The sequence below is a fragment of the Elephantulus edwardii genome, unplaced genomic scaffold (genome assembly GCF_000299155.1).
Source record: "Elephantulus edwardii isolate Elephantulus edwardi_28Jun2011 unplaced genomic scaffold, EleEdw1.0 scaffold00036, whole genome shotgun sequence".
Classification (NCBI taxonomy): domain Eukaryota; kingdom Metazoa; phylum Chordata; class Mammalia; order Macroscelidea; family Macroscelididae; genus Elephantulus; species Elephantulus edwardii.
In genome coordinates this window covers 11,983,634-11,994,837 of record NW_006399786.1, presented here as the reverse complement: position 1 = coordinate 11,994,837, position 11,204 = coordinate 11,983,634, and positions in this window count along the sequence as shown.

Here is an 11,204-nt window from a genome sequence, read left to right as displayed (position 1 = left end):
AGTCTATGAACAGTGCTCAGGCATTTCGTTCATAGGGGCGCTATGAGTCATCTATGACCTAAAGGCATCTAGCAACAACAACAGCAACTATATATCTATACATAAACTGAAACAGAACCACCTAAAACTATTCAATGGATTCTGACTCATTTTGATTTGTGTGTGTAGAATAAAACTGTTCCTTAGGACTTTTAAGAATATAACCTTTCAGAAGTAGATTACTCTAACTTTCTTCTAAGACATATCTAGGTAGATTCATTCTATGAACAATTTAGTTATGAGTTTAATACTTAATAATTTGCACCACACACATAATATATATTGTAGTTATAAGTCAACATGTTGTCCCAAATGCTTGTTTTGCTGAGTATGTTCGTGATTTTAACATCAACAAACCCTCCTTTGTCAATTCCCTCATTTGTCTGTGTCCCCTTGGGTTTGGTGGTTTGCTGGAAGGCCTCCCAGAAACTCAGACCAGTCAGGGGATTGACTCATGTCACTATAGACATGCTGGTTTTATAGTGATTGGTTAGTGCTGTAGACCATCAGTTGAATGTAGTCAGAAAGACAGGCATTTCCCCCGAAAAGAGAGCTAGCGCGGAAGTCCCATGAATTTACAAAAGCCTCTAGTAGGGTGAGGTCTGTATCCCACCCTAAAATTCTCTCTCCTTAATACAATACATACTTCTGAACAAAATCAACAGTTAGTCATTGGCTAGAAAGATGTTTTGAATGATAAACCTTTGACCCCACAGATATTTAAATATGCATAAATACATATGCATATGGGCTACATATAAAAAGCGACTACTAGTGTAACCTGTAACATGCTTCTCTGCTAAACAAGAGATTAGATTATGTGTCTCTGGAGGTTCAAATCCACCAGTAGTTCAACAGGAAAGACACGAGAAGTCTCCTTCTAGTATGATTTATAGCCTCCAAGACCCAAGGAATACTCTTAGGGACCCTATGTGCAACAGAAGAAAATCCTGCCCTAAACACCCTGCATTTTGGCACACTAAAGCCAACAACCTACTCCCAGATGATTGTTCATAATCTTTGTTGTGCTTATGACCTATTGTAGTCATTGTGTCAACTAATCTCATTGAGGGTCGTCTTATCTTCTGCCAACCTCTTTTCCATTTTTTCCAACATGAATGTTGTTGTTGTTGTTAAGTGCTGTTGAGTCGCAGGCGACTCATAGCGACTCTATGAAGGAGAGTTGTGCCTTTCATCCTCTCTCCAGGTTCATGGGGTTTCCAGAGCCAAGCTATTATGGAAGTGGATGCCACTCCTCCTTCCAAGCCAATATGAATAGGCTGGGGAATTTGAATCATTGATCTTTTGGTTGTGTTGTTGACAGGTGAGTTGACTACAACTCATAGTGACCAATGAAAAAAGATCTGAACCTTATCTTATACTATAATGGATTTTGCCAGAAAGATTCTATGCATATTATATGGACCCTTGATGATGAAGTGTGCTACTTGTGTTCACTGAGAAAATGAAACTCAAATTTGTGGGAACACGCTAGTGGGGTGAGAACACCTTTAGTGTGTCTTGACACACTAAAGCCAACAAGTCTCTCAGATAATTCTGAATCATGCACATAATTAACCATTATTTTGCAAGTCTATAGTAATAAAATAGACACATTCTTCTTTGAAAATAACTGTCAGATTTGAATGAAGAATACCTAAGGCACTGGAAATATTACAAGTGAAGGGTGAGTGTGGAAAGAAAGCTCTGTTAAATACAAAGAATGGGAAGCTCAGCCTCAGAACCCGTATGCAGGAGGCCAAGGTATCTAACTCTGGGGTTGATGTCATTTTCATCTCTCCATGGATTCCATTGTCATCCAGATGTCCCTGACCCAAGGAGCAAGCTGGCTTCATGTACACATTCTAATAATTATTATTTCTTCTAAATTTTGGTGTTCTTGCCTTTAAAATAAAAACAGTATCTACCCTAAGCAGGTACTGTTTGATGATAAATGCAATTGTATTCGTGAAGTTGGCATATTGCCTGGTGGTTTGAATGGCCCTAAGCCAATTTCTAATCATCATTATCATTGTTATTTCTGAAGCCTTCACTAATTGGTTTATCAGTTTTTGCTTTCTTCCTGATGGAAAAAGATTGAAATTTTATAAAATAAAAATAATAATAGTAGCATAAATTTGTATATGTATGTGCTAGGCAATCATTCTTACATTATATACTGTCGAGTTGGAGCTGGAACGAACTCATATGACCTTTCAGCAAGATTTCAGATGCTGTAAAGTTGCACAAGAGGAGACTGCCCAACTCTCCCCCTCAGAGAGGCCTTAAACTGGATACCTTTGTGTTGGCAGGGCAGTTCCTTACCATTAAGCCACCTGAATTCCTTGACAATCTTATATTTACATTTAAATAAACCTGTATTTAATGCATGTTATAAGGAGGGGCCAATTATCTGAAGAAGTATGATTAAATACACGCTTGGTGGGGTAGAGAATCTTTGAATTAAAAATTACCTTGGAAGGATAAAATAACACTGTTTGCAACAATGGGTTAAGTACAGCAGACAATAAAAATGACACAAAATCTGGCAACATTTAATTGTGTTATACATAGTCCTCATTAGTTGGATTCAATCTGATGAAAACAAATAACAATGTAAGCTATAAGGAGAGTTACATTGTTATAACTATAACCTACATAGGCATGCCGTTCAAATCCTCCAGCTGCTCCACAGATGAGCAATCTCCTCCTGTGTGATCAGCTGCCTCTGAAACCCCAATGGAGGGTCAGTTACAGGTCAGTTCTGACTCAGTGGTACACAACGACAAAAACAATAACCTGTAGAGGAGATATATAGATTATTATCTATAAGGAGAGTTGTTGTTTATTGCCATTGAGTCAAGCACAGCTCACAGTGACCCTATGAATAAACGGGCTGAAACCTTTCTATAACTATGGTCATTTCTCCAAGTTCATTGAGTTTCTGAAGTCCTGTTGTTCAGCAAGTGGATGCCACTCCAACTTATAAACTGTGAGCTCCACAGAATACGTCCACCATGGGCAGCCATTATGGCATTTGACACCCCCACTCCCAATGGCACAAGGTGCAGAATCACAGCACGCCCAGATTAAGTCAGTACATCAATTGACAGAGAAGTGCTGTACAACTTAGAAGACTGTTCCTCCAAAGTAAAAGAACACTAGACCATTGGGCCCAACCAACTTTTAAATACAAGGATACACACACACACACACACACAAACACACACACACAAGGCCTAAAGGCTTTCTAGAACTATTGTTTCTCCAAGTTCACAGACCTTCCAGAGGCATGTGATTTAGGAAAGAAACAAGGGGATGCCACTCATGCTTCCAAACTTGAATCAATCTGGGAGCTCCATTAAACACTGCCCAAGAATGTAAAATCATATGAGAACTGTCCTGTTCGTAATCTTAAAGATAGAAAATAAACCTAGGTAGGATTCAACATCTGACCCTACATGGCTGTTAACCAGCTTGAGAAATATGATGTGGTTATAGTACTGGTTTTGTGTTTACTTATTTTGGTCTGGCTCTTTGCTAATGGTAGAGCTAATTAAGATGAGTTCTTTGTGCTAACTTTCCTTGAGAATGCATCCCTTAAAGTTGTCTCAGAAAAGTGGTCTATTAAGTTACCAGTTGTGTGATTAAAATCTTAAATAAGTGAAAACAGACACATATGGATGTCAAATGCTTTCACCAAACAGTCATAATTAGGTTAGGAGTCTGGTGATGGCAGTGGTTCAGTGTCCAATTGCTAAGTGAAATATTAGCTGCTTAAAGCTTTATGATAATATCCTAGGAAAGCCTATTTGGGGCAGTACTACTTCCTAATATAAGTTCACTTAGAGTTGGAATCAGTTTGATAGTACAAAATAACAACAACAAAAAAAGGCTTTCATACTAAATACATGTAGCTTAGCAAAACTATTCCTTGAACAGGGACATTACATGCTTGGAAAGATGGATGGTCAATGAAGGACAGAAAGACCCCAATAAGATGGATTGACACAGTGACTTCAGCAATGGGCTCTAATGAGTCAAAGATAATGAGGATGATACAAAAAATGACAGAGTTTAGGTCGACTGTTCATAGGGTCACTGAGAGTCATACTTGACTCTATGGCACCTATCAACAACATCCTAATATCTGGGAACTGCAAGGTGCTCTGAAGAAACTGGCAAAAAATAAGGTCCTATGAATTGATGAAATACCAAATGACATACTTAACAAACGCAACCCTGGAGCTCACTACAGTGGGCCAAGACATCTATAGGATAGCTACATGACCACTCGACTGGAAGAGATCCATATTTATTATTATTACCAAAAAAAAAAAACAAACACAAAAAAACACCAACTGTGGAACAATAGAATGTGGAGATTATATAATAACAGTAAGATATCAAACAATATCACATGCAAGCAAAATCCTGCTGAAGATTATAAAATAGCAAATGAAACAGTGTATCAACATAGAACTGCCAGAAATACAAGCTGGTTTTAAAAGAGGCCATGGCACTAAGAATAGGTATCATTGCCTAAGTTGGATGTATCCTGAATAAAAACAAAGAGTACCAGAAGAATGTCTGTTTATCTTTTATAAACTATGCAAATATGTTTGTCTATGTGGATCGTAACAAATTGTGGCTAACACTGAAAAGAATAGACATCCCAGAACACTTGATTGTGCTCATGTGAATCCTATACTTAACCAGGAAGCAATAGTCAGAAGAAAGCAAGGAAACACTGCATGGTTCAATATATGTATTTTTTTTAAAAGGAGTGAATCAGGGATGTGTCCTTTCTCCATACCTTTTCAATCAATATGGAGAACAGATCTTTTTGGAGGCTGGCTTTAATGAAGAGTAATATAAATGACTATAGTTACAGCAAGGCTTCAGGCCTTTTGTTCATAGGGTTGCTATGAGCTGTGCTTGGCTCAACAGCAGTCAACAACAACAATGTAGTAACAGGGTTGGAGTAAGACTCAATAACAAAGTGTGTCCTGCAGATGATGCAACCTTTCTTGTTGAAACTAAGGAGGACCTGAAACATTCAAACATCAGAAGTTCAAGGACTGCAGACTTAAATACAAATTTAAGCCTAATATCAACAAAAATAAAAATCCCCACCATGGGGTCAATTGGAAGCACCTTGAAGTGATTGAGGTTGTTAACAATTCCAGCTTCCTTGTTGCCACAATCAACACTCTTGGCACCAGCAGCCAGGAAATCAAAAGGAAAGTTGCAAAAAAAAAAAAAAGAAAAGTTGCTAAAAGTAATGATGCTGGTTTTGAGACTAAGGTGTACCTGATCCAGGCCATAGCCTTCACAATTGGTTGCTATACAGCAGAGTGCTAGAAAATGACTAAGGATAACAAAAGAAGAATTGATGTATTTGAGTTGTGGTACTGGATAAGAACTTTGAACATACCATGGACTGTCAAGAAAACAAACTGGTACGTCCTGGAGAGGCTAAAATCAGGCTCCTCCCTTAGAAGCAAGATTTTAAAACTCTTTCTCACATACTTTGGACATGGTGCCAGAAGGGACTAGTCTTTGGAGAAGGACATCTTGCTTGGAAGGGTAGATGGGTCAGTGCAGGAGAAGACTCTGTATGATAGATTGAAACAGCTATTATGTTAATGAGGACAGGTGTGTCAGACACAGAGTCTGGCTCAGGATAGGGCAAAGTTCAGAGCTATTATAAATAGGGTGACACTATGAGTTGTAGTCTATTGAACCACACGTAACAACAAGAACCAAAATTCTTGATAAGAGAGCTCTGTTGGCTTAGTGGTAAGGAGATGTGCTGCCAACTGAAGGCACGTTGTCCAAATCCACCAACTGCTCCTGGGAGAAAGATGGACAAACATCTTCCTTTGTGTTTATAGTCTCTGAAATGCTGCTAAAGGGTCAGCTGAGTTGATTCCAACTTAACAGTATGAAACAACCACCAGTCTTGATTGGTGGTTGAGTTGTAGAATTCTTGCCTTTAACGTGGAGACCTGGATTTGAGTTCAGCCCACTGCACCTCATGTACAGATACCACCCACCTATCAGTAGAAATGAGTGTGTTGTTACGATACTGAACAGGATTCAGTATAATTCAAATACTAAGACAATCAATGAAAGAAGAACTAGCAATCTACTTTTAAAATCAGCCATTAAATAGCTGGGTTTTAGAAGTCTGAACAGCAACAGATCATGGGGATGGCACAGGACTTGTAGCTTCATCCCACTCTATGTAAGTCACCATGAGTGAAAGACATCACACCAATAGCAATAGGATTCATTCTTAGCTCTGGTCCTTAACAAAATGACCACTTTGAGCTAGTTGTATAATCGGAGGCTATTAATGTTCTATAAGGGAGGTCTGGTGGCCTAGTTCAATTGCCTTGTCCATCAAAGGAAATGATGATTTATGCCTCATTTTATTTTTTATAAACTATGTGCAATGTGCTTACTAAGTCATCAGGAAAATGAGAATGATTATTATCATCATTATTACACATCTCTGAAGGCCCAGAAGAACTCTTAAGATGACATTAGGTGCCAATGATACTAAAGGGAGCAACAAATACAATTTTTCTCTAATTAATGATAGGTCAATGCCAAAATTGTTAATGGTAGATCAAAGTCAAAAGGGAGGCAGTATGGAAGTACAAGTGAAAATTAAAGATAAAAGACAGAATATTTGTATTAAATACATTTTTATTACAATATACATACACTTAGGAAAGTTTGTATATTTATCTGACAGTGAAAAGGTTTCATTATTTAGAAATGTCAATAAATATGAGGAAAGGAATGATCAGTGAAAATCTTTAATATAGTTCAGTTATTACTAAGAAGCAGCCACTTGTTTTAATGTCATGAATGTTAATTATATTTAATTTAAATATGTTTAAAACATATAGTTTACTATATCTTTGTTCTAAAGATGTAGATTATTTTTTAACTACTCTAAATATTTCATTAAATTTTTAGTCATTGAAGAGTGCAACCTGGTTACCAGTAACTATTTTTTGTGAGTTTTGTTTTTCAATCCAGGTGAAATGTGTGTTATATGTTTTTATGTGCTGTATAACCTCCATACATTTTCACAAGTGTACTATATTGGTATTTTTTTTTTACTTGGTGCTTTCAATGTTTTCCTCTCCAAATGAACTTAATGTTAAGCCTTTGTCTTGATACCCATCACCATCGTGGGTTTTTCCTACCTGCAGATCCTCACAAACCTACTCTTGAGTTGCTGAAACAACCCATTCTCTGGCAAAATTCTTTTTCTGCTTCTCAAGCTGTTTCTCCAGTGAAAGAAGGAATTACTGTTTCTGCTCTGGAAACCTCCCTCACCAGCATGGCTGGCCCCACCTCAGGAGGCATGTGACTTCATGTACTTTAAGTCAAAAAAGCCACTTAGGTGGGCCAAGTACACTCCACTCTGCCTGTTAGCTAATCAGTTTCTTCTCTTATATCTGATAGCCTTGGGTGCAGAGGGGTTATAAATCTCTCTCTGCCATGAGAGAAGTAAACTGGCGGTCAAGGGGCTACATGGGGCCTGAACAGTGTATTCCCATAATGTGGCACTGGGTACAAGTGGGAAATAGCCTCTACCTGCCACAGACCTAGTCCACCCTTGTCTTCTGACAGTCCTTTACCTGGTCCTCTATCATCTATATGACTCACCTGGAAACAGGTCATACCTGAATAAGATCAACAGAGGAAATCAAGCATTCTCAAGGTACGGGCACAAACTGCCCCAGAGCAAATACATTCTGAGTAGCTTATATTCCAATTACCAGCATACTACTACTAGATTAAACCTATGACTCCTTGCCTACACTTTATACTTTTATTATACAAATATCATCACAAGTAACATTTTTGAGCTATTGAATGCAGGCAGAAATTCACTTCTGGAAATGTAGGATACATGAGTGATTATGTACGAGCATCTTACGCCAATAATCTAAGTCATTTTATCATTTCCTCCTATTATACATGTTGTTGTTGTTCACCATTGTGTTGGAACACAACTCATAGCTGACCCTCCGGCAGGTTTATAGAGACAGCAAATCACACGGGAGTAGATTGTTCATCCTTTTCCAGTAGAACAGCTAGTGAACTCTAACAGCAGGCATTTGGGATTGTAGTTGAGCTTCTTAACACTAGATACCAGAACTGCCTGTTATGTATAGACACATTATTTATGTGTGTATTTTTATTAAAAAAAGACAAAACAAACACAATATTTGACACAAATCATATCATGAATCTGTCATTAAGCTCATCTTTGAATTGTTGGGAAACAAAGGAAGATAAATACCATTTGCAAATAAAATAGATAACCAGAAAGCTAAGCAACATTAATCATTTAAATTTAATTTACAGTTTCTTTTCAACTTTGACTGTAAAGTAAAAAATGTCAAGTACATTAAATTGTCCTAGCAGGAACCCTGAGAGAGAAACAGAATATTCTCATTTAGTAATAGATCAAGTAACACAAAAAGAAATTGCACTTCTGGAATCAGAACTGTATTTAAACTCTCAAATGATGGACAACTCACAACAATCCCCTGCAGCAAGTACTGTTAATTAATAATTTATTATAATATTAACTATTAAAATACTTGAAAGAAGTACTCAAATTTCTAGTTTACATTTCTGTAAATAATTCTCTTAACAGAGGATTCTTTTTCAAATAAACTAAAATAGTATGAAGCAGTGGAAAACTAATGACCTCTGGAGATCAGTCTTCATGATGTGATTGACTTTGTATTCCATATCAAGTGCTATAGCTATTTATAGTAACACTAGTAGAGTTACCTCAAGGACTCAGGTCATTCCTTAGTTTCATAATTACTTATTCTGCCAAAGCAACAGAGGTAAAAGTTCAAATATAAAGATTAATGAACATTCACTCTCTTATTTTTACTGTATTTAAGTTTATATAAACAGATGTTGAGGATAAAATATTAAACATAATAGACATGATTTTACCCTTCCAAGCTTACTTGAGACATTCTCATAATATATTCAAGTACTAGAAAACTTGCATGCACTTTGAAGGAAATACACGTCATGTTTCAGAGTTAAATACTAATCCAAATTAAAATTTATTGCCATTGAGATAATCCCAATATTGTCTCCACGTATTATAGAGTAGTATTGTTGCTGTGAAGTGCTGTCAAGTCATAGATTCAAAGTGACGCTATGAATGAAAGACTCGAACATTTGTATAATTTCCATCATTTCTCCAGCTTAATAGGGTTTCTGGAGGCAAGCTATTACTGAAATGGATGCTACCTCTGCTTCCAAGCTTATTTTAATCGAGGAGCTCCACCAAACATTGTCCACCATGGGTAACCATTATTGCATTTGACACATCAGTGACACAGAGTTTAGCATCACAGCAATCACCAGTTATCTCTGTACAGCAAATGGACAGACCAGTGCTATACCACTTAGACGAATGTTTGACCAAAAACAATTAAAAACCAGGCCTGAGAGCCACAGGCTAAAATCACCCACCTTTGACTTGGTAACATAACTTTCTATCCCTATTTCTTGCTATGCATTTGAGAACTGGACAATTAATAAGGATGACAAAAAAAGAATTGATGTCTTTGAGCTGTGGTATTGGAGAAGAGCAATGAGCATCCAATGGATGATCAAGAGAACAAACAGTTAACCCTGAGTCCTGCCCTAGTCTGAGCCATTCTCCTTGACTCTGACATGTCTAATCCCATTGCCCCAGTTACTGTGTCTATCAATTACATCTGAGGTTTTCCTTTCCTGTGCTTTCCCTCCACCCTTCCACCCATCATGTTCTTCTCCAAGGATGAGTCCCTCCTGGCCATGTGCTCAAAGTATGTGAGACAAAGCTTCAAAATCCTTGCATCTGAAGAAAAACTTGGTCTCACCCTCTCCAAGACAGACCTGTTTATTCTCTTGGTAGTCCAAGGTACAAGGTACTCTTCTTTTAAAATTGGAAAGGGTACAACTTGAGTAAACTCAGCTAGTTATTAATTGGAAGCTAAGATTTAAATTTATTTTATCTGCAAACTCTATTCCTTCGTTATTCTGTTTATTCTCTAAGAGGTCAACTAGAAAGAATATGATAATGAAATCCTAAGACAAAAGAAGAAAGATTGTCTTGCCTTCTAATTTGTTGTTTCAACTTTAAGCAGGCTACAAGTTCTGACGATGCTAGGACAATTTTACTTCACACTAGTTATTCAAGCTTAATAGTAACAAAATCTCCTCTAACTTGTAAATGTATTCTAGAGTAGATTAAAAATTAAAATCTCAAATTGACTAATGTCATAATTCTTGTAAAGACGTTATTGAAAGTCATAAATAGTAGAAGATGAAGCATAGATTAAATTCCAGGGTTAAAGTTTTTACTAGAAAGTTTTAAAACACTGTTCAGTACAAAATTAAGAATATTTATTAAATGATAAATTATTACCCTTAGATGACGTTGAAGATTATTAAAGCTATTTGAGTGGGTATGTTTTGTCAGTTTCTCTCTTTTAATGTCAATTAAGTATCTTTTATTAAGTCTTATTTGCTTCACTTTTCCTGTAAATAACATATTAACCACCCACTATTCTTTCTGACTGATTAAATAGTATTAGCACTGAAGAAAAACAACATGACTGACATAAATGCTAGGAAATAATTTGAAATGTGAAAATACATTTAATATGGAGTTTCTGCTTATGAGTCTTCCAAACTTGCTTAAGGGAGCACATAGTTAAAGAATATCAATTATTTAGAAAGTTTTCTAGATATCCAGGATGTCTATTTGTGGTTTATTGACTATTAAAAGACACTTGATTTTGACTGTGTAGATCACAACAAATTATAGTTAACATTGAAAGGAATGGGAATCATAGACATTTGATTAACCTTATGTGAAATCTATGCCTAGACCAAGAAGCAGTCATATGAACAGAACAAGAAAACACTGTTGTTGTTGCTGTTATGTGCCGTCGAGTCGTTTCCGACTCATAGCGACCCTATGCACAACAGCCCTAAACCCTGCTCTATCCTGCACCAACCGCACCGCCTCTGACACACCCATCCCAATTACCCGAGTCACCGAATCAATCCATCTCATAGAGGGTCTTCCCCTCCTGCGCTGTCCCTCCACC